General features: G+C 40.6%; 1 protein-coding gene and 1 pseudogene across 1 annotated transcript in view; both read left to right on the forward strand.

The window, feature by feature from the left end:
* FREM2 (FRAS1 related extracellular matrix 2) overlaps positions 1 to 20397 on the forward strand; it is a 363685-nt gene that overhangs the window by 29760 nt on the left and 313528 nt on the right. The window lies entirely within an intron of this gene.
* LOC103303423 (serine/threonine-protein phosphatase 2A 56 kDa regulatory subunit delta isoform-like) lies at positions 2888 to 4755 on the forward strand (annotated as a pseudogene).

Below are 20397 nucleotides of genomic sequence, written 5' to 3' on the forward strand. Positions count from 1 at the left end.
CAGAGCGAAGGCTGTACCGGCAGCCAGGGGAAGGAAGACCCATTCTTGCAGGAATCTTTGTACATCGGGGCCTCTAGTATAGATATACTATTTTTATTGGCTTTGGTTTAGAAGAAATTTTTCTTGCGAGATCTTTCAGTGACTATGAATTCTTTTTTTTTCTTGTTTATTTAAATTATTATATATTTTTTTATTGTTCAAAGTATTACATATGTCTCCTTTTCCCCCCGATTGACACCCTCCCCTCCCACCCCCGAGGGCAAGCCCCAGCTGCCCCAGTATTGGTGTCCATTGGTTATGCTAATATGCATGCATACAAGTACTTTGGTTGATCCTAACCTCCGCCCCCGCTCCTGCCTTCTCTCTGAGGTTGAATGGTCTGTTCAGTGCTACCTTGTCTCTGGATATAATTTTGTTCATCACTTTATGTTGATCATTATATCCCACATATGAGCCAGATCAGGTGATATTTATCTTTCTTTGACTGGCTTATTTTGCTTAGCATAATGCTCTCCATTTCTATCCATGCTGTTGCAAATGGTAAAAGTTCGTCCTTTTTTATAACAGCATAGTATTCCATTGTGTAGATGTACCACAGTTTTTTAATCCACTCATCTGCTGATGGGCACTTAGGCTGTTTCCAAATCTTAGCTATTGTAAATTGTGTTGCTATGACCATAGGGGTGCATATGTTCTTTGTGATTGGTGTTTCTGACTTCTTGGGATATATTCCTAGAGGTGGGATTACTGGGTCAAATGGGAGTTCCATTTTTAGCTTTTTGAGGAAACTCCATACTGTTTTCCACAGTGGCTGCACCAGTCTGCATTCCCACCAGCAGTGCACGACGGTTCCTTTTTCTCTGCATCCTTGCCAACACTTGTCATTTGTTGATTTGTTGATGATAGCCATTCTGACAGGTGTGAGGTGGTAGCTCATTGTCATTTTGATTTGCATCTCTCAGATGATTAGAGACTTTGAGCATGTTTTCATATGTCTCTGGGTCTTCTGAATGTCCTCTTTCAAAAAGTGTCTATTTAAATCCTTTGACCATTTTTTGATTGGATTGTTTATCTTCCTTTTGTTAAGTTGTATGAGTTCTCTGTAAATTTTGGAGATTAAACCCTTATTGGAAATATCATTGGCAAATATGTTCTCCCATGCAGTGGGCTTTCTGGTTGTTTTGTTGATGGTTTCTTTTGCTGTGCAGAAGCTTTTTATTTTGATGTAGTCCCATTTTTTATTTTCTCCTTAGTCTCCATTGCCCTATGAGCTGTGTCTGTAAAGATAAGTGCTATGACATATGTCTACTATTTTGCTGCCTATGGCGTCTTCTAAGATGTTTATGGTTTCCCATCTTACGAATATTCAAGTCCTTAAGCCATTTTGAGTTTGTTTTTGTGTATGGTGTAAGTTGGTAATCTAGTTTCATTTTTTTTTTTTTTTTGCATGTATCTGTCCAAATTTCCCAGCACCATTTGTTAAAGTGACTGTTTTGACTCCATTGTATGCTCTTGCCTCCTCTGTCAAATATTAATTGAGCATAATGGATTGGGTCTATTTCTGGGTTCTCTAGTCTGTTCCATTGATCTATATGTCTGTTCTTGTGCCAATACCAGGCAGTTTTGAGAACCGTGGCTTGGTAATATGGCTTGATATCTGGTAATGTGATCCCTCCAACTTTGTTCTTCTTTCTCAGGATTGCTGTGGATAATTGGGTTCTTTTTTTTATTCCAGATGAATTTTTGAAGAGTTTTTTCTATACCTGTGAAATATGCCTTTGGTATTTTAATGGGGATTGTATTGAATTTGTAGATTGCTTTTGGTAGCATGGACATTTTAATGATGTTGATTCTACCAATCCATGAACATGGTATGTTCTTCCATTTGTTTATGTCATCCTCTATCTCTTTTTTCAATGTCCTGAAGTTTTCTAAGGACAGGTCTTTTACATCCTTAGTTATTTCCTAGGTATCTTAATTTTTTTGGTGCAATGGTAAATGGGATTTTTTTTTTTTCGTTTCTCTTTCTGTGAGTTCAGTATTGGTGTATAAAAAGGCCATAGATTTCTGTGTTTTAATATTGTACCCTGCCACATTGTACCACACATGGCTAGCACTTCCAGTACTATATAGAACAGGAGTGGTGAGAGTGGGTATCCCTGTCTTGTTCCTCTTCTTAGGGGAAATGAGTTTACTTTTTGCCCATTGGGTATGATGTTGGCTGTAGGTTTGTCATATAAGACTTTTATTATGTTGAGGTATGATACCTCTATTCCTACTTTGCTGAGAGTTTTTATCAGGAAAGGGTGCTGGATATTGTCAAATGCCTTTTCTGTATCGATTGGTATGATTATGTGATTTTTGTCTCTCAGTTTGTTTATGTTATGTATCACATTTATTGATTTGAGCATATTATACCAACCTTGCATCCCCGGAATAAATCCAACTTGGTCATGGTGTAAGGTCTTTCTAATGTAATGCTGAATCTGATTTGCTAGAATTTTGTTGAGGATTTTGGCATCTATGTTCATTAAGGATATTGGCCTGTAGTTCTCTTTTTTGTGTTGTCTTTATCTGGTTTTGTTATTAGGGTGATGCTGGCTTCATAGAAAAAGCTTGGAAGTGTGCCTTCCTCTTGAATTTTTGGAATAGTCTGAGGAGGATATGTTTTAGTTCTTCTTTGAATGCTTGTAGAACTCCCCTGTAAAGCTGACCGGATCAGGGCTTTTGTTTGCTGGAAGATTTTTGATCGCTGCTTCAACTTCTTCTGTTCTTAATTTCATATAATAAAAATGTAAAATCATGGCAGGCCAAGTGCAGCTGAGCAAAGCTGGATCCAGAGCGGGCCTGCAGGGAGCCAGGCCTGCCCAAATGGACTGAGTTGCCATATAAACTGAGGAAGGAAAAGGCCACTCCTCTTGCCAAAGGCACTACCAAGCTCAGCAGCTCAGGCAAGGATAGTGGAGGCGAGAGCTCTGAGGAGACAAGGAAACTGAGGCACTGAGAAACTGTTATAACTTTCAGTTAATTAACAACAGTGTCAGGAGTCAAACCCAAGCAATCAGGCTCAAGTCTACTGGTCATGGCAGGAGAGGCCCAGCCACAGTTGCAGCCCCAGCCTCTGCCCCAGCCTTAGCCACTGTCATCCAACAAGCATCCCAATAACAGCAAGCCACACATCATGCAGCTCAGCAAAATCAGGGGACCCCAGATTGTCAAGAAGCTACAGTAAAGCTCTTCCGGCTTCACTTTCAGCAACAATCAGTAGTTGCAGAAGTTTACTGCCCTGGAAGATTCACCAAACCATGAGTAGAAAGAGCTATTTATCCAGAAGCTATGTCACATCCTCTCTGACTGTGTGTCAGACACACTCAGTGATCTCAAAATCAAGGAAGTGAAGTGGGCAGGACTCAAGGAAATGATGGCATATATTACTCATTGCCGCGATATTACGATATTATCATTGTCACTGAGGCCATTTACCCTGAGGCTGTCACCGTCTTTTCAGCAAACCTCTTCCGGAGACTGCACCTTCATCACATCCCACTGGGGCTAAGTTGGACCCAGAGGAAAATGAATCCACTCTGGAAGCCACCTGGCCACATCTCCAGCTCAAATACAAGTTTTTTCTTGTGTTTCATTGGGTCTGCTGATTACCATTGAAACAACCAAGATGTACATTGACCAGAAATTTGTTTTTGCTCTGTTTGACAATGAGAATCCTTGAGAACAGACTTTCTAAAGACCATCTTGCATCAAATCTATGGCAAGTTTTGGGGTCTTTGGGCTTATATCCCTAGGCATATCAACCACATATTTTATAGGTTCATTTAACAGACTGAGCATCACAATGGGATTGCCAAGCTCCTGGAGATCCTGGGCATCATCATCAGTGGCTTACCTTTTCCCCTTAAGGAAGAGCACAAGATGTTCCTTATCCGTGTCCTGCTTTCCCTTCACAAGGTCAAGTCCCTGAGTGTCTACCACTCTCAGCTAGAATACTGTGTGGTACAATTTCTGAACAAGGACAGCAGTCTCATTGAGCCAGTGATTGTGGAACTTCTCAAGTTCTGGCCAAAGACCCACAGCCCCAAGGAGGTGGTGTTCCTGAATGAGCTAGAAGAGATTCTGGATCACCTAAACGCTCAGAGTTCAGCAAAGTGATAGAACTACTCTTCTGCCAGCTTGCCAAGTATGTCTGCAGCCACATTTCCAGGCGGCAGAGTATGCTCTCTGTTACTGGAACAATGAGTACATCATGAACCTGATAAGTGACAATGCTGCCAGAGTCCTTCCCATCCTTGTACTCTATAGGAACTCCAAGATGAGTCCATGGATGAGTCCATGGAACAAGACCATCCGTGTAGTAATCTACAATGTCCTGAATCTGTTTATGGAGATGAATCATAAGCTGTTTGGAGACTGCATGGAACAATACAAGACATGAAAACAGAAGGGCCAGTCCCAATGAAAAGCTCGATATATAACAAAAAATCGAGGAGCTGGCTTAATCCCCAGTATCCCATGTTCCAAGCTCTATCACCACTTCCTCCTATGTATTTGATGGGGACAGAGACCCCGCAGCAGAGGACATCCAGCTTCTGATGGGGACAGTGGACACAAAGGCCCTGAAGATGCTAAAGGACATCAAGAAGGAGAAAGTGGAGGAAGTGGCTGCTTTGGAGGAAGTCAGAGCTCCCCCAGGACATATATGCCATTAAGGCACTAGAGGCTCACAGTAGGAAGAAAAGTTAACTGCCAGCCATAGGCTCTCTGATGCCCTCACCTTCTCTCCACAAGGCCACAGTCCATTCAGATCTGGAAAGATGCCCCAGTCCTCCACCCTCTTCTCCCCACGGGATTACTTGGGACAAGGTAGTCCCTCTCTAGCTACTCTAGGGAGGGTGATGCAGCATTTGAAGCAGGAACAGAGTGGTTCCTCTTCTCCCCTAAATGTGTTCATGCCTCCCTGTGGCTAGTACAGACAGGCTGAGCACTAGATGCTTAGTGCTCAGACAACTGAGGATGCCTGTCCCCCTCCTGCTCCTAACCCCATGGTTATCTAAAGCTGCTCTGAGAAATACACACAGAAATACATATATTCCTCTCCTCTTCCCTTCATTCTCATTTGAACTCCAGGGGTCTCCTTCCCTCCCTCTCCTGCAGAGACACAAGGAGCAGCAGGAGATTCTTTTCACTAAAGTTATGTTGAGCCCCATTGGCCCCTGAAGTCAGTAGCTGGAGAGAAGCCAAACCCCAACAGCACAAGGAGGCCCCCAGCAGGGTGGGAGGTCAAAAGGACAATTGCATAGGCTGTGGACAGCAGATAATAAAGGGCCCAGATGTGGCAAGTTAAGAGGATGAACAAACACCTTACCTTGTGCCCCCTCTTTGGTGAGCAGCAGCCATTGGATCACAGACAAGGAAGGGACCACCTAGGACTGACTGCTTTCCTGTGCTGTTGGTTCCCAAAGCTAGGAGGAAGGAAGCAGGGAGCAGTGATCTAAGCATGGTTCCTCCCAACACCCATTTATTTGCTTGTTTGTGCTAATGTTGGGCAGGCCCTCACTTATCCCTTTCAAGCACCATGGAGGGCCAAGGGGCTTAGGAGGGCCTCACACAAATTTCAGGGGCACAAGCAGTGCAGCTTTTATCTGTGTACCTAGGGTGCTTAATTTTCCAGAATGATACATACTATGGTGTGTTGGGCTTGGATCAATGTCCCCATATGTACAAAACTGAATAACGTGGGTCTCTGAGAAAAAAAAAAATACTATTTTCATGTGATTTTATAGGGAAACTGTCTGCTTTTAAAAATCTTGTACCTGTAATGTTTTTATAAATAATAATTGAATAAGATAAGGATTTTATTTAACAGTTATAACAAACTTTCTACCTGATTAGTATTAAAAACATGTGTCTTTTGTAATATAATAGTGAGGCCAAAGGAACAGATTGCAATAAGGAAAAATAAAATTTATTGAAGTTTAACTTTGTAATAAAGTTAACTTAGAATGAGTGAGCAGCACACAAATATAGTTTTTTTTTCTTGCTTCACAAATGTAGATTAATTTCAGAACGTACATTTACTAGGAGCAAAAAATGTGTAAATGAGAAAGAAAAGTTTTTCTTAACATCCTGATTTAGAGAAGTTAGTGTAAATTTACTAAGATGATTAATTTATTAATGTTTCTGCCCTTAGGGATAAAAAAGTGGATTGTTAAGTAACTGAATATAAACAATTTTTCACTATGGGAATAACTATCCAGTTAAAAAAACAATACAATGTACCTTCAGGTGGTTTATATTTAGAATTCTTACATTGCTATAGTTAGAAGATTCAAGAACAAATCCTTCAGTTATTGTTAAGTACCATTTAACATAAGATTCACTTTTACAAAGGATATTAGTATTCTTGATACTAAGAAATTAAAAGAAAGAGATTCAGGTAAAGTAATTATATAGCTATGTTTGATTTTCAATTTAGAACTATTTTTTTATTTTTCATCTTAATTGGGTACTAAGATTGGAAAATAGCACCCTTCATGGTATCTTTTGAAGGAAGCCAGAACAAAATTTTTGTCTTTTTGTTTCAAGAGAAGCCTGACTACATTCTTCCAGACTGAGAGAGTAGAAGTGCCTACTCTCGATTTCTTTGCTGTTTTCCTCAGTGCAGAACGTTTTGTTTTTTTTTTAATTTTTTAAATGTTTTTATTGATTTTAGAGAGAGAGAGAGGAAGGGAAAGGGAAAGAGAATCATTGATCAGCTGCCTCCTGCATGGCCCCCAGTGGTGATCCAGCCTGCAATACAGACATGTACCCTGATCAGAAATAGAACTGGCTTCCTCTTGGAAGCCACCCAAGCTGGGCCAGAAACTTTTAATCATATAATTTTGGTAATGCCCTGCCTGCTACCTTTAATTCCAGTTATATAGCTGTTAGAAGAATGAACTGAGAACACTGAAACTAGTGGTTAAGTATAGCTCAAGAGAGCCACTTTGAAAATTGAAAAGAAAGTGGTAAGACTGGTTAGTAGATCAGAAATACATGAGTCAGAAAAGAAACATTTTATGTTCCCATAATTCTTCCCTTGCTTTACTTTATATTATTCAGAAATTGCCCAAAAGTAAATGCACTGCAGCATTGCTGTAGAATCAAGAAAGGTAGTCTACATTTAACCATTTAAGAAACTGTTATTAACCATTTAAGAAAAAGTTATTCTTGATACCTAAACCTCAAGGGTCATTTTGTTTTACCATGCATGTCCATCATTTACTAAATCCAGTTAATTTTACCTGTTTACTTAATTTCTATGGAATCTGATTCCTTCACTAACTCCATGGTTATTGATCTCATTAGAAACATACTGAGGCTTATCTTAAATGGTTTAATAGATATAAACTGCTTAAAATAATGATGGGCACAGAATAAGTACTATATCAGTGTTGTTCATTTTCCCACTGTAATATAATATGAGAAGCAGAATTCTTATCTCTGTTTTTCACTGATGTATCTTCAGTGCTTGGCACATATAGATGCTCAATAAATGTTTGAGTGAATGAATAATTTTTTTTTCTAATATGATTCTCCTAATTAAGAATAGTTACCTAAAAGTACAAACGTGACTTTATAAATTATCTTTCTGAAAAAGAAAATTATGCTCCCTTTTGTTAATTTGCCACAGTTAATTTTTCTAAGTGCAAATCTGATGCCATTTTTACTTTTCATCACTTAAGTGCTCTCTTGTTAGGTACAGGGTAGAATTCAGACTCTTGTTGATGTACAAACTGGCCAAGTCTGATCTATCCACTCACATAGCCTCCTCAGTCTTCCTGCACATGCCATGCTATTTCATGCACCTCCTCCTTATTTTTTATTTCTGAAGACCCTTTTCATTGTTTTTGCATAAGAATCAATCCAGATAGCACATTATCTTCCTGACTTTTTCTACTTTTGTTCAAGGTCAGACGTCACCTCTGTGTTCCCATTACTACTCATAATTGTATCCATGGATGATATTCAAAATATTTATATATTCATATATTGATTTATATAATAATTGAAATTCTCAATTACAAAATTATATACATACATATGGATATATATATGTACATGTATATGTATAATTGCTTACCAAGTTATATAAGTGGCAGCACAAATATTAATATACTAGAGGCCCGGTGCATGAAATTCATGCACGGGGGGCGGGGTCCCCTCAGCCCAGTCTGCACCCTCTCCAATTTGGGACCCCTTGGGGGATGTCCGACTGCCGGTTTAGGCGCGATCCCAGGGATCAGGCCTAAACCGGCAGCCGGACATCCCTCTCACAATCCTGGACTGCTGGCTCCTAATTGCTCATCTGCCTGCCTGCCTAGTCACCCCTTACTGACCCCCCTGCCAGCCTGATCACCTCTCACTGCCTCTGCGTGCCAGCCTGATCACCCCTAACTGCCCCCCCGCCTGCCTGGTCACCCCTTACTGCCCCCATGCTGGTCTGGTCACCCCCAACTGTCCCCCCCCATGCTGGCCTGATCACCCCCAACTGCCCTACCCTGGTGGCCTGATTGCCCGCAACTGTCCTCCCCTGCCAGCCATCTTGTGGCAGCCATCTTGTGTCCACATGGAGCGGCCATCTTGTGTGTTAGAATGACAGTCAATTTGCATATTACCTCTATTATATAGGATAACTTCAAAAGTCAAGAAAGGAATCTAAAGGAAAGTAAAATAGTCTTACCAGGTAAAAATAAATGAAAACTAAATGGAAGCTTGTGTTTACTTTTAGATAGTTTTCAAACACACATAGGTGTATAAGAACATATAATTTCCAAATATTCTTTGCACAGACTTTTATAGTGATATCAAAATTTTGCCTTACTTATTATAAAAGAGAGTTTCTCTTAGGTGTTTATGCATGGTTTTGTTTTTGGTTTTGAGATTTAGCTTTTAGATATTTCAGCATTTGTAGATGCTGCCATTTCTTTAACTTTGTTAATATAGTAAGCATGCTGAATCTTACTGCTTTATGTTCTAGATAACATTGAGAATGGGATTTTATATGCTTACCTTAACAGACTCACTTCACTCCCCCCCTTTTTTTTGCATCATGTTGAGAAAACTGAGACAACCACCAATCTCTTTCCCTTCACATCCCATCTCCACCTCAAGTATATATATGGTAAAAGTCAGCATTCATAAGAATAAAGTTTAATAAACAACACTTGATATCTATTTCAGTTAATTTGGGAGAAAGATAACACTGTAAGAGATAAAGTGGGTTAGCAAAGCATTTTTTATGTTTTATTGATTTTTTTTTTTAAGAGAGAGAGAGAAAGGGAGAGGGAGAGGGAGAGAGAGAAACATTAATCAGTTGCCTCCTGCATGCACCTCTATAGGAGGATTGAGCCCACAACCTGGTTATGTGCCCTGATTGAGAATAGAACCAGCAACCCTTCAGTGCATGGGATGATGCTCAACCAACTGAGCCACACTGGCCAGGGCAATAAAACTATTTTTATATTGGAGCTTTTTCTATGTGATGTTGCTAAATGATATAATAAACTGAAAGTCTCTAGAAACAAATCAGTTATTTTAAAGATGTTCATCTTTATAAGTCCCTGTTTCACCTGCTTCATTGAATAGTCACTTTGTGGATAGATGTAGAGAATGTGGTGAAGACCATGTATTGTGGAGTCTTCAGAATTACTGATACATAAAGCATTTAATTTTGAGATTTCAGAGACAGGATTGTCTTTTTAAATTAAATTTATTGGGGTAATTTGGTTAATAAAATTGCATAATTTTCAGGTGTGCAACATTATAATTTGACATCTGTACTCTATAGTGTAATGCCCACCCAAAATCTAGTATCCTTCCATTACCATATATTTGACTCCCTTTACATATTTTACCCTTCCCTCATTTCCTTCCACTCTGGTAACCATCATTTGTTCGTCTGCATCTATGAGTTTATTTTGTTAGATTCCTAAAGTTTTAATGTGTTGATCAAATCACTTATTCATTATTTATGTACAGGTAGCTTTAAAAAGTCTTATTACTTATTAAATTAAAAATTATTTTAGAATTTTAAAACATTTTTTCTATTGAAAAAAATAATGAAATTAGTTTATGTAATTATAAAACATGGATTAAAAAGAACATTCTATACTTTATTATGTTCATAAATATTGAGAGTGACCACAACAGTTTTAAATACAATAGTGTATCTTGTAGATATCTGAGACTTAGAGTTAAGGAATTAGATGTAAACAGACCAGTCAGGGAGAATATCTATATATATAAAAGCCTAAGTGACCGGCCAACCAGCCAACCAGCCAGTAGCTATGGCACACACTGACCACCAGGAGGCAGACGCTCAGTGCAGGAGTGGAATGGATTTATGCACCGGTGGGGTCCCTCAGCCTGGCCTGCGGGGATTGGGCCGAAACCAGCTCTCTGACATCCCCTGAGGGGGTCCTGGATTGCAAGAGGGTGCAGGCCAGGCTGAGGGACTTCACCAGTGCACAAATCCATGCACTGGGCCTCTAGTGATGTACATATAATACAGGTTGTGGTTAAGGGATTTTCTGTAATACTCTGTAAAACATACTTCTGCCTTGTTATATATTTATTTCATCCCAGGTGATTGTATTACTTGACCTATGCCTTTTTGTTGTTTTGTTATTCTTTTAAAATAAAACCAGCATTTTATTTTATTTTTAAATTAAATTTATTGGGGTGACATTGCTCAACATGATTATATACGTTTCAGGTGTATGTGTCTATGTTACAAGATCTGTATATTGCACCATGTGCCCACTACCCATCTTCTCCTGTCACCATTTAGGGCATCCTTCAATTATAGTTGACATACAATATTATATTAGTTTCAAGTGTACAACCCAGTGATTAGACATTATAAAATTTATTAAGTGATCATCCCAAAAAAATCTCATACCCATATGACACCATACATAGTTTTTATAATGTTACTGACTATATTTCCTATGCTGTACTTTATGCCCCCATTACTACATTATAACTACTAGTTTGTACTTCTAAATCCCTTTATCTTCTTCACCCATCCTCCCACTCCCTCTCCCATCTGTCAACCATCAAAATGTTCTCTGCATCTATAAGTTGTTTCTGTTCTGCTTGTTCATTTATTTTTAGTTTCAATTGTTAATAGATATATATTTATTGGCATTTTATTGTTCATATTTTTCATCTTTTGTTGTTGTTCTTCTTCTTCTTCTTAAAGAAGGCCCTTTAACATTTTATGTAATACTGGCTTGGTTGTGATAAACTTCTTTAGCTGTTTCTTGTCATGGATGCTGTTTATCTGAACTTCAATTCTAAATTATAGCTTTGCAGGATAGAATAATCTTTGTTATAGATTTCATAACTTTGAATAGTTCTTGCCACTTTCTTCTAGCCTGCAAAGTTTCTGTTGAGAAATCAGTTGACAGTCTTGTTGGAGCTACCTTATACATAACTAAGTGCTTTTCTCTTCTTGCTTTTAAGATTCTCTCTTTTAACTATGATATGTCTTGGTGTGGGCATCTTAGGGGTTCATCTTGTTGGGACACTATGCTTCCTGAGCTTGTATGTCTATTTCTTTCACCAGGTAAGGGAAGTTTTCTGTCATTTTTTTCAAATATGTTTTCAATTTTTTTCTTCCTCTCTTCTCTTCCCTGAACCCCTATGATGCAAATGTTGGGACACTTGAAGTTGTCACAGAGGTTCCATATACTATCTTCATATTTTTGAATTCCTTTTTTTTGTTGTTGTTCTGATAGGGTGTTTTTTGCTTCCTTATATTCCAAGTGGTTGATTTGATTCTTAGTGTGCTCTACTCTACTATTGATTCCCTATAAATTCTTCATTTCAGTTAGTGTATCTTTTATATCTGACTTGTCCTTTTTTATATTGTTGATGTTCTAAGTTCCTTGAAGTTCTCACTAAGTGCCTTGAAGTTCTCAGTAAGTTCCTTCAGCATCCTTATAGCCATTGTTTTGAAGTCTGTATCTAGTACTTTTCTTGCTTCCATTTCATTTAGTTATTTTTCTAGAGATTTCATCTATTCTTTCATTTGTGACATGTTTCTTTGTCTTAGCCTTTTGGCTGCTTCCCTGTATTTGTTTCTATGTATTGGGTAGATCTACTATGTCTCCTGGACTTGGTAGAATGGCATGTGTAGTAGGTGTCCTATAGGGCCCAGTGGGTTGGCCTCTCTAGTCACCTGAGCTGGGCACTCCAGGTGCGCCCCTGTGTGAACTTTGTGAACTGTCCTATTGTAGTTGAACCTTAATTGATGTTGGCATCACTGGGTGGGATTTAACCACAGGCCAGTCGGTTGTGAGGATCAGCTGTGACTACCACAGAAGAGCTTCTGTGCAGGAGCCAACCCTATGGAGTAGGACTTGCTTCAGTGGGGCTTTGATGCTCACTAAGTCCACCCCTTGAGTGTGTTAGTCATGGAGCTGGTAGAGTTGTAATCTGGCATGGTCTGAGGCTGACCATTGGGTACACGGTCTCTGGGGCTTCCTGGGAGGTGCAAAGTCAGCTACTGCCTGTGCCCTGCCTGGGGCCACCCAGCATGAGCTACAAAGAAATCTGCAGGTGGCTGCTACTTATGTTGGGCTTAGAATTGCCTAGGAGAGACCAAGCTGTGAACTAAGCTGTGAGCCAGGCCTTGGGCCACTTATTGAGAGGGGCATGCAATTGCCAGCTGATGCTTGTTTGAGAGATTTTAGGAAAGTCCAAAGTGTGAGACAAGAGAGGTCAGTTATATGGAGAAGCCACTGGACATGGCTTGGATGCACCTGCAAGTAGGGAGGGGTAGGGTCTTAGGAAATCATCAGGGTGGGACATAAACTCTGAGCAGGGTTGATGGAAATTCAGATATGGTGCTTGACTGTCAGTTCTATAGCAGGGAAGCTCATCTGAGGAACAATGGCCTCTACCAGCACTTCTGCTGGGAGAAAACTGCTCCTCTAGTTCTCACACTGATTCCAGAAAAATTAGTTCCTGCTGGAATGTTCCTGATTCCTTTCAAGCTGCTACCCTAACATTGGAGCTCACAGGGAGTGAGTCTGAGTAAATCTGTGTGCAGACCCTTTAAGAGGAACTGCCTGGGACTCCAGCAACTTCTGTGTCACTCAACAACAACTCCTGCTGGTTTTTACAGTCTAAAGATATGGGGGCTTTTCTCTTGGCACTGGAACCCTCCACAGCCAATATATCCCTCCCAATTTACACCACCACACATGGGTGTGGGACCAGCCAGTTCTGCAACTCTGCCTTGAGTCTCCACCACTTCTACCAGTCTAGGTGGCTTCTTCTTTAATTCCCTTGTTGTAGGACTTCTATTCAGCCAGATTTCAGGTGGATCTGAATGATAGTTATTCTTTAGTTTACTTGTAATTTTGATGTAGTTATGGGAGGAAGTAAGTACTGCATTTACTTTCACCGCCATCTTGACCAGAAGTCCCCTGAGGCTATTTTTAAATGTAGATTTTATTATTACTCCAGTATGGTGAGGCCAACAAGTTAAGATACAACTGCCATTGAGAAGATAATTTATTGGTCACACTTCCCAAGAGGAGAGGGTATATGCCACACCATACTGGGCCATAGAGGAAAGCAACAGGGTTGACCAGGAGTCATAGGGAGCAAGGGGAAATCACAGGTAGAAGACTTTATTGTGGTTCTCATAGGCAAGACATGTCAGGGTAAATGGGTTTATGATTAGCTGGTTTGAACATTTTCAGCAGGCTCTTGGGTGTAGAGGCTGTCTCTAGTTGTCTGGCACCTGTCTCTGGAATTACTAGGGCAGGGGATTATTACCTCCTGGAGTATAAGAGCCTGATATAGGAGATGATTCAGAATAATATGTTCTGGATTGGTTGGTTTGCTTAAGAAAGGCATAATGCCAGGGGCATATTTTCTGTAACATGTAAGAATTAGCTAGCCATGGGAGGGGTCTCTCCCCAGTCAGCAAGGGCCCAAAAGCCATAATAGCAAGAATACAGAAAAAAAGAAAATGTAGGTAACACAGAGTTGAGGGTATGAATACATAAATGGCATCTGTTATGTGTGCATGAATGGTGGGAGTATAGAGAAAAGTTGAGAACTATTCACTATTTCAGATACCCTTGGTAAAAAAAAAAAAAGGAAATGCATCTAAAAAACAGTTTGGGACCCTGACCAGTGTAGCTTAGTTGTCCCATGCACCAAAAGGTTGCTGGTTCAATTCCCAGTCAGGACACATGCCTGGGTTGCAGGAGGCAGTTGAGCAATAGTCTGCTCAAATCAATGTTTCTCTTTCTCCCACCCCCTTCCTCTCTCTCTAAAAATCAATAAATGTATTTTTAAGAAAAGAGGTGCCTGGCTGGCATGGCTCAGTAGTTGAGTGTTGACCTAAGAAACAGGAGGTCACAGTTTGATTCTGGACAGGGCACATGCCCCAGTTATGGGCTCAATCACCAGTAGGGGGAATGCAGAAGGCAACAAATCAATGATTCTCTCTCATTAATGTTTCTGTCTCTCTTTCCCACTCCCTTCCTCTTTGAAATCAATAAAAATACATTTTAAAAAAGAGTTTGTAAAATATTATTTTCACCCCCCCTCCACTCATAAAGATTCTAGCCATAAAGAGCTTAGATAAAGAAACTATATCTACTTGCCCCGCACCAGCCTGTTGTCCAAATTGTCTTCATGTGATATCTAAGCATAGACTTATGATTGTGGGTGCAGGAAATATGTATATAATTGACTTACAGATGTTTCTGTACCTTAATTTGGAATTTGACACATGTTTCTAAGAGTTGTGGTAGTTCAGTTAATCAGTAAAACCTCTGCCAAGTTGCTAGATATTTTAATTAAAATTCTTTGGAATGACAGGTAGTGTGATTCTCAAACCTGACAAAGTAAGATTCTTTACTGATTTAATTAAGGTGCAAAGAAAGTATTGTTTCAATTCCCCAAAGTTTATTGGAGGTATTTTTTAAGCCGTAGATACAATTTCAGCTGTACTCAACCAAAATTTTTCATCTATTTGCATGAAAATACCTCCAAATCATTGGTATTTGGGTTTTAGATTTCAACCTAAAGCCTAGAAATCTTTACTATACCTTCAATATAAGTTATTTAGAAAGACTCTTTGTGGGTAATGTATTTTTTATTCATTTGTTTAAAATGCTGTAAAACTGCAAATCAACATTCTGTTCTTCAAATGAATGTGAAAAACTTTTCTTTTATAGATAAAACTACAGGCCTGGTGCACAAATTCATGCACAAGTAGGGTCCCTCAGCCTGGCTGGCAATTGGGGCCAAGTGAGGCCACGGGAGATTAGCTGCAGGGAGAGGGTGTGGGAGGCTCCCATTGGGGCCATCAGTGCTGGCCAGTTGAAAGGAAGGACTGCAGGAGGTTGGCTGGCTGGGGAGATACCACAGGAGGTTGGCCAGCTGGCCCTATTGGGGCTGATCGGGGCCAGCCTTCCAGGAGGAGAGACTGCGGGAAGTTGCCTGTAAGAGCGCATTGACCACTAGTTGGCAGCTCCTGCGTTGAGTGTCTGCCCTCTGGTGATCAGTGTGTGTCATAGTGACTGGTTGACCAGTTGTTTGGTCATTCAGTTATTTATGCTTTTATGTATATAGACTAGAGGCCCAGTGCACAAATTCGTGCACAAGTGGTGTCCCTTGGCCTGGCCAGCAATTGGGGCTGATCAGGGGGCCAGCTGGCCAGAGGAAGGGACCACAGGAGGTTGGAAGCAGGTACCCCCAATCAAGGCCGATGGGATGGCCTGCCAGCTGGGGGAAGGAACCATGGGAGGTTGGCTGGCCAGCTCCCCTATTGGGGCTGATGAGGGAGTCGGCCGGCCAGGAAGAGGGACTGCGGGAGGTTGACTGGCTGGCTGTATGGCTTTGGGAGCACACTGATCACCAGGGGGCAGTTCTTGCATTGAGCATCTGCCCCCTGGTGGTCACTGTGCAGCATTGCAACCAGTTGACTGGTCGTTAGGTCGCTTAAGCTTATATATATATATATATATATATATATATATATATATATATATATATATGGTAGTATGCCAGAGGGTAGATACCATGTTTATCATGTTTATTCATTGTTATATCTAATACCTAGCATAGCCCTTGGCACAGAGTGTGCTATCAATAAAACTAGTGAATAAATGAATGACTTAAAATAAATTAAAATTGTAGCCCAGCAGGTGTGGTTGAGCATCAACCCATGAGTCAAGAAAGAGGTCACTGTTTCTATTCCTGGTCAGGGCATATGCCCGGATTGCTGGTTTGATCCCCATTGGGCAGTGTGCAAGAGGCAGCCAATCAATGATGTTTCTCTCTCATCAATGTTTCTATCTCTCTATTCCTATCACTTCCTCTTTTGCTAAAAATCAATAAAAAAACTAAAATTGCAGCAATTATTATCTATGTAATATGTTCCCATATCCTTATGTTTTTTGCACTGTATAGCCTTTCAATATCTTTCTTCAGACATGTTTTGCTTCTGCCAATAATCCTATATAATAAAAGCCTAATATGCTAAGTGTCCAGTCATCAGGCAGGCCGTTCAACCAATCAAAGCATAATATGCTAATGATATGCTAAGGCCGTTCAACTGCTCACTATGACGTGCACTGACCACCAGGGGGCAGACAGTCAACCAGTCGACCAGTTGCTATGATGTACACTGACCACCAGAGGGCAGATGCTCAATGCAGAAGCTGGCCCCTGGTGGTCAATGCACTTCCACAGGGAGAGCACCGCTCAGCCAGAAGCCTGGCTCACAGCTGGTGAGCACAGTGGCGGTGGCAGGAGCCTCTCCCACCTCTGTGGGAGTGCTAAGAATTTCCGACTGCAGGCTTAGGCCCGCTCCCTACTGGAAGCGGGCCTAAGCTGTCAGTCAGACATCCACTGAGGGCTCCTGGACTGTGAGAGGGCAAAGGCCAGGCTGAGGGACTGCCTCCCCTGAGTGCACGAATTTCATGCACCGGGCCTCTAGTATTTCATAATTTTATTACCGTATGTTCTGGCATATAAGACGACCTTTGAATCCAGGAAAATCTTCTCAAAACTTGGGGGTCTTATACGCCGGAAAATACAGTATTTACAATTTAGAATTAAGGTGAGTTATTGCCAAATGATGGGTGGGTTACCGTATTTTCTGGCGTATAAGACCCCCGACTTTTGAGAAGATTTTCCTGGGTTAAAAGGTCGTCTTATAGGCCAGAAAATACGGTATGTAATTTAAGGGATGGGGATAATAGAATAATTCAGAACTATAAAATTAATTATATGTCTCCTTAATTACAATTGAAAGTTAATCCGGGTTTGTTATATGAGCATGGCTTAGGTGCAGCTAGTTTCTCAACAGTAACATTGCTGATACTTTCAAGCACGTCATATGTAACCTTACAAACATATATTGGACCTGAGGTTAGCCCATTTCTTAGATGAAGAAAATTAGGCAAGCAGAGGTTAGGATATACTTAAATTAACATGGCTTAATTCAGGACTAGAATCTTTAGATAAGCTTTACTCTGGTGAGTAAATTATATGCTAAATAATGCAGAATATTGTGCATTCTGCTTTGTTTTGTTATTATTACCTGTTGTTTTTCTGAGTTTCTGAAAAGAACAGGGCGCCTTTTATCATTGGCAAGACTGCGAGTGTTAGTTGCCATTTCACACCATGCTGTATTAATACAACAATAAATGTGAGTTTTGGTATTCTTCATTTGGATTATTCAGAAGGTCACATAACAGGGAACAAAGACTTTATATTTGAGAAGAAACATCAATTAGGACTCCTCACCCCATTATTTTTATGAATAATTTCTATAAAATACTAAGTTCATGAGATAGTCCATGAAGAGTTTCTTTGTCAAATACATTTGGGAAAGGCTGCCTACTTCATCCCTTTCCTAGAGAGTCACAATAGTTTGAGAGTTCTGCTGAAAATATACTCTGAATTTATTTTTTCCCATACTCATTTGATCACACAGATTTTTTTTCAAGTAACATCAATTAATATACTATGGAAATTGTCTTCCAAAGAACATAGCTTATGATGCATGATGCTACATGATAGAATGATGAATTTTTTGTGCATATGACATTTTTCTTCTGCTGGATTATTTTATTTTTGAGATAATATTAAGAATTTGTATGTCACTCATGGAATTTGTTGCCACAATACTGTCCAAAAAGATAATAGCTTATAATTTATATTATTGCAACAACACCAGGATTGTAATATCATTTTATTTTAACAGTTATCAATAAGTTCTTGGCCAAACTAGGAATTTAGATTACTTCTATTTCTGGCATCTTCAATTCAGTCTTACTAAAGGACATAGATTTAATTCTCATTCATTAATTTTTTTTACCAAAGAATACTTTTTTAAAGACCCTATTACTATTTCTGACTGATGTATTACAACAAATAGAGCTTGTATTACATATGGATGCTTTCTTTAGATCTTTGCAAAAGTATTAAATGTGGTCTGTGCTATGAAGTTTAACATTTGTGGTCAAACTACGGTTAAAGTGTTTCTTTCAAATTTGCATAATTAAAGAGTATTTAAGGTTTTTTTTTTTTTATGTAATGAACTAGTGGCCCAGTGCACGGATTCATGCACATGGATTTGTGCTGCTCACCATCTGTGCAGCGATCAATTGGAGCCGGGCCCCTCGCATGGCTCCCTCAGCACTTGGGAGCCGTGTGGTGACCCCGTCCCCTGCCACTGCTTCTGGTTGCCCTCTGCGGGGCGATCAGTGGCACAATCGGGCCCCCCTCACACCCGCATTAGCCTGGTGCTGCCCTCTCACCTGTTCCACCATCCCGCTGTGGTCCTGCTGTCATTGGGACCCATCAGGGCCGGCAGTACCTCCACTGCCAGCTGCTGCCAGCGCCACATCTGCATGTTCCGTGCTGCCCCATGCATGTTCTGCATTACCCCCTGGTGGTCAGCGCACATCATAGTGAGTGGTCAAACTCCCAGTCGAACTCCTGGTCGAGGGGACAATTTGCATATTAGTCTTTTATTACATAGGATTAGCAATATCAGGAGAAAGAATAATCTTATCTGTGGTCTGGCAGTAACCAAAGTATCTTATGTTGGCTTACTACAGTTTTATCTCCATTTATTAAAGATAAAATGTCAGAATAAAGCTACAAGTCTATGAAGAGAGCAAAAACATGAGGAGTAATTTCTCTTTTTTGCTTAGTTGTTTAAGGCCCAGCTGAGGTTGTGCTCTGCAGTATTGTCAACCTGCTGTGTCCAGCCTGGTCTCCAACCACCCCTTATCCCATGCAGAAGACTCTCTAGTAGGTCCTGGTAGACTATGGGAAAAAATAAATTGTATAGCTTTTAGGCAGGGACATTTTTTTTTTCTCCTGTGGAGACCAGACCAGTGGTCCTGTTCAGAGCCCTCCTTGCACAAGGCCAAACCTTGGTCTTTGTGAGCCTTATGAACATTGCTGGCATCACCATGATGAATCTCTAAGACCCAGCACCACCACAAAGGTCTGAAAACACATAGCAAGTGACAGCTGACATTGGTATACCCTATGGCCTCAAACCCAGCACTGGGGCCACCTGTGAATCTCTATCAATATGGTAAATGCTACTTGCCCCTACTTGGTGACTCAGAGCCTTCCTCAAACAACTCATCTACCTTTAGATACTGTCAGTAACTGAGGCAAGTAGCCAACTAATGGGAGAAGGCAGATCTTGGGAAGTCTTGAACCTCTTTCTGACCTTCCCCTGGGGCTCTGTGCTTGTAGGAATTGGCCATGGTGCACAGCTAAGCCTCTCTCATTCACCCAGGCCCAGCAGAGACAACCAAAAAAAGGTGAACCACTTTATAAGTCCCAACAGGAAGCCCTGGGCCTGGAATTGGCAGTGCCTGACATCAACCAGCAGGATCTCACCATGAAGCCCCAGAAACAACACAACTAATGGTACAGACCACATCATTGCATGACTCAAGTAGCTCCAAGAGTGGCACACAGAAAGGGAGATCTTGGCAGATTCCAAGTTGGGTAAATTCAGCTTCTTGGAGCCATCCCCCACACAACAACTCATAGAATGCACATGGGGTTGATCCTCAGAGCCAGATGGAGAATCAACTTTACCCATAGATGGACCAATAACAATCAAAGCTCAACTACAACAGGAAGGCTCACATAACCACACAAGGGACATTCCTGGAGTGCCTTGCTCAAGTGATTAGGAAGACTATGCCTCTGACCCACAAGAGACCTCTACATAAGGCTGCCATACTAAGGCACAGAAGATCTACATAGTACACAGAAACAGATACAAAGAGGCAGCCAAAATGTAGAGACAAAAAACATGCCCCAAAGGAA

The sequence above is a fragment of the Eptesicus fuscus genome, chromosome 8, assembly GCF_027574615.1.
Source record: "Eptesicus fuscus isolate TK198812 chromosome 8, DD_ASM_mEF_20220401, whole genome shotgun sequence".
NCBI classification, from domain to species: Eukaryota; Metazoa; Chordata; class Mammalia; order Chiroptera; family Vespertilionidae; genus Eptesicus; species Eptesicus fuscus.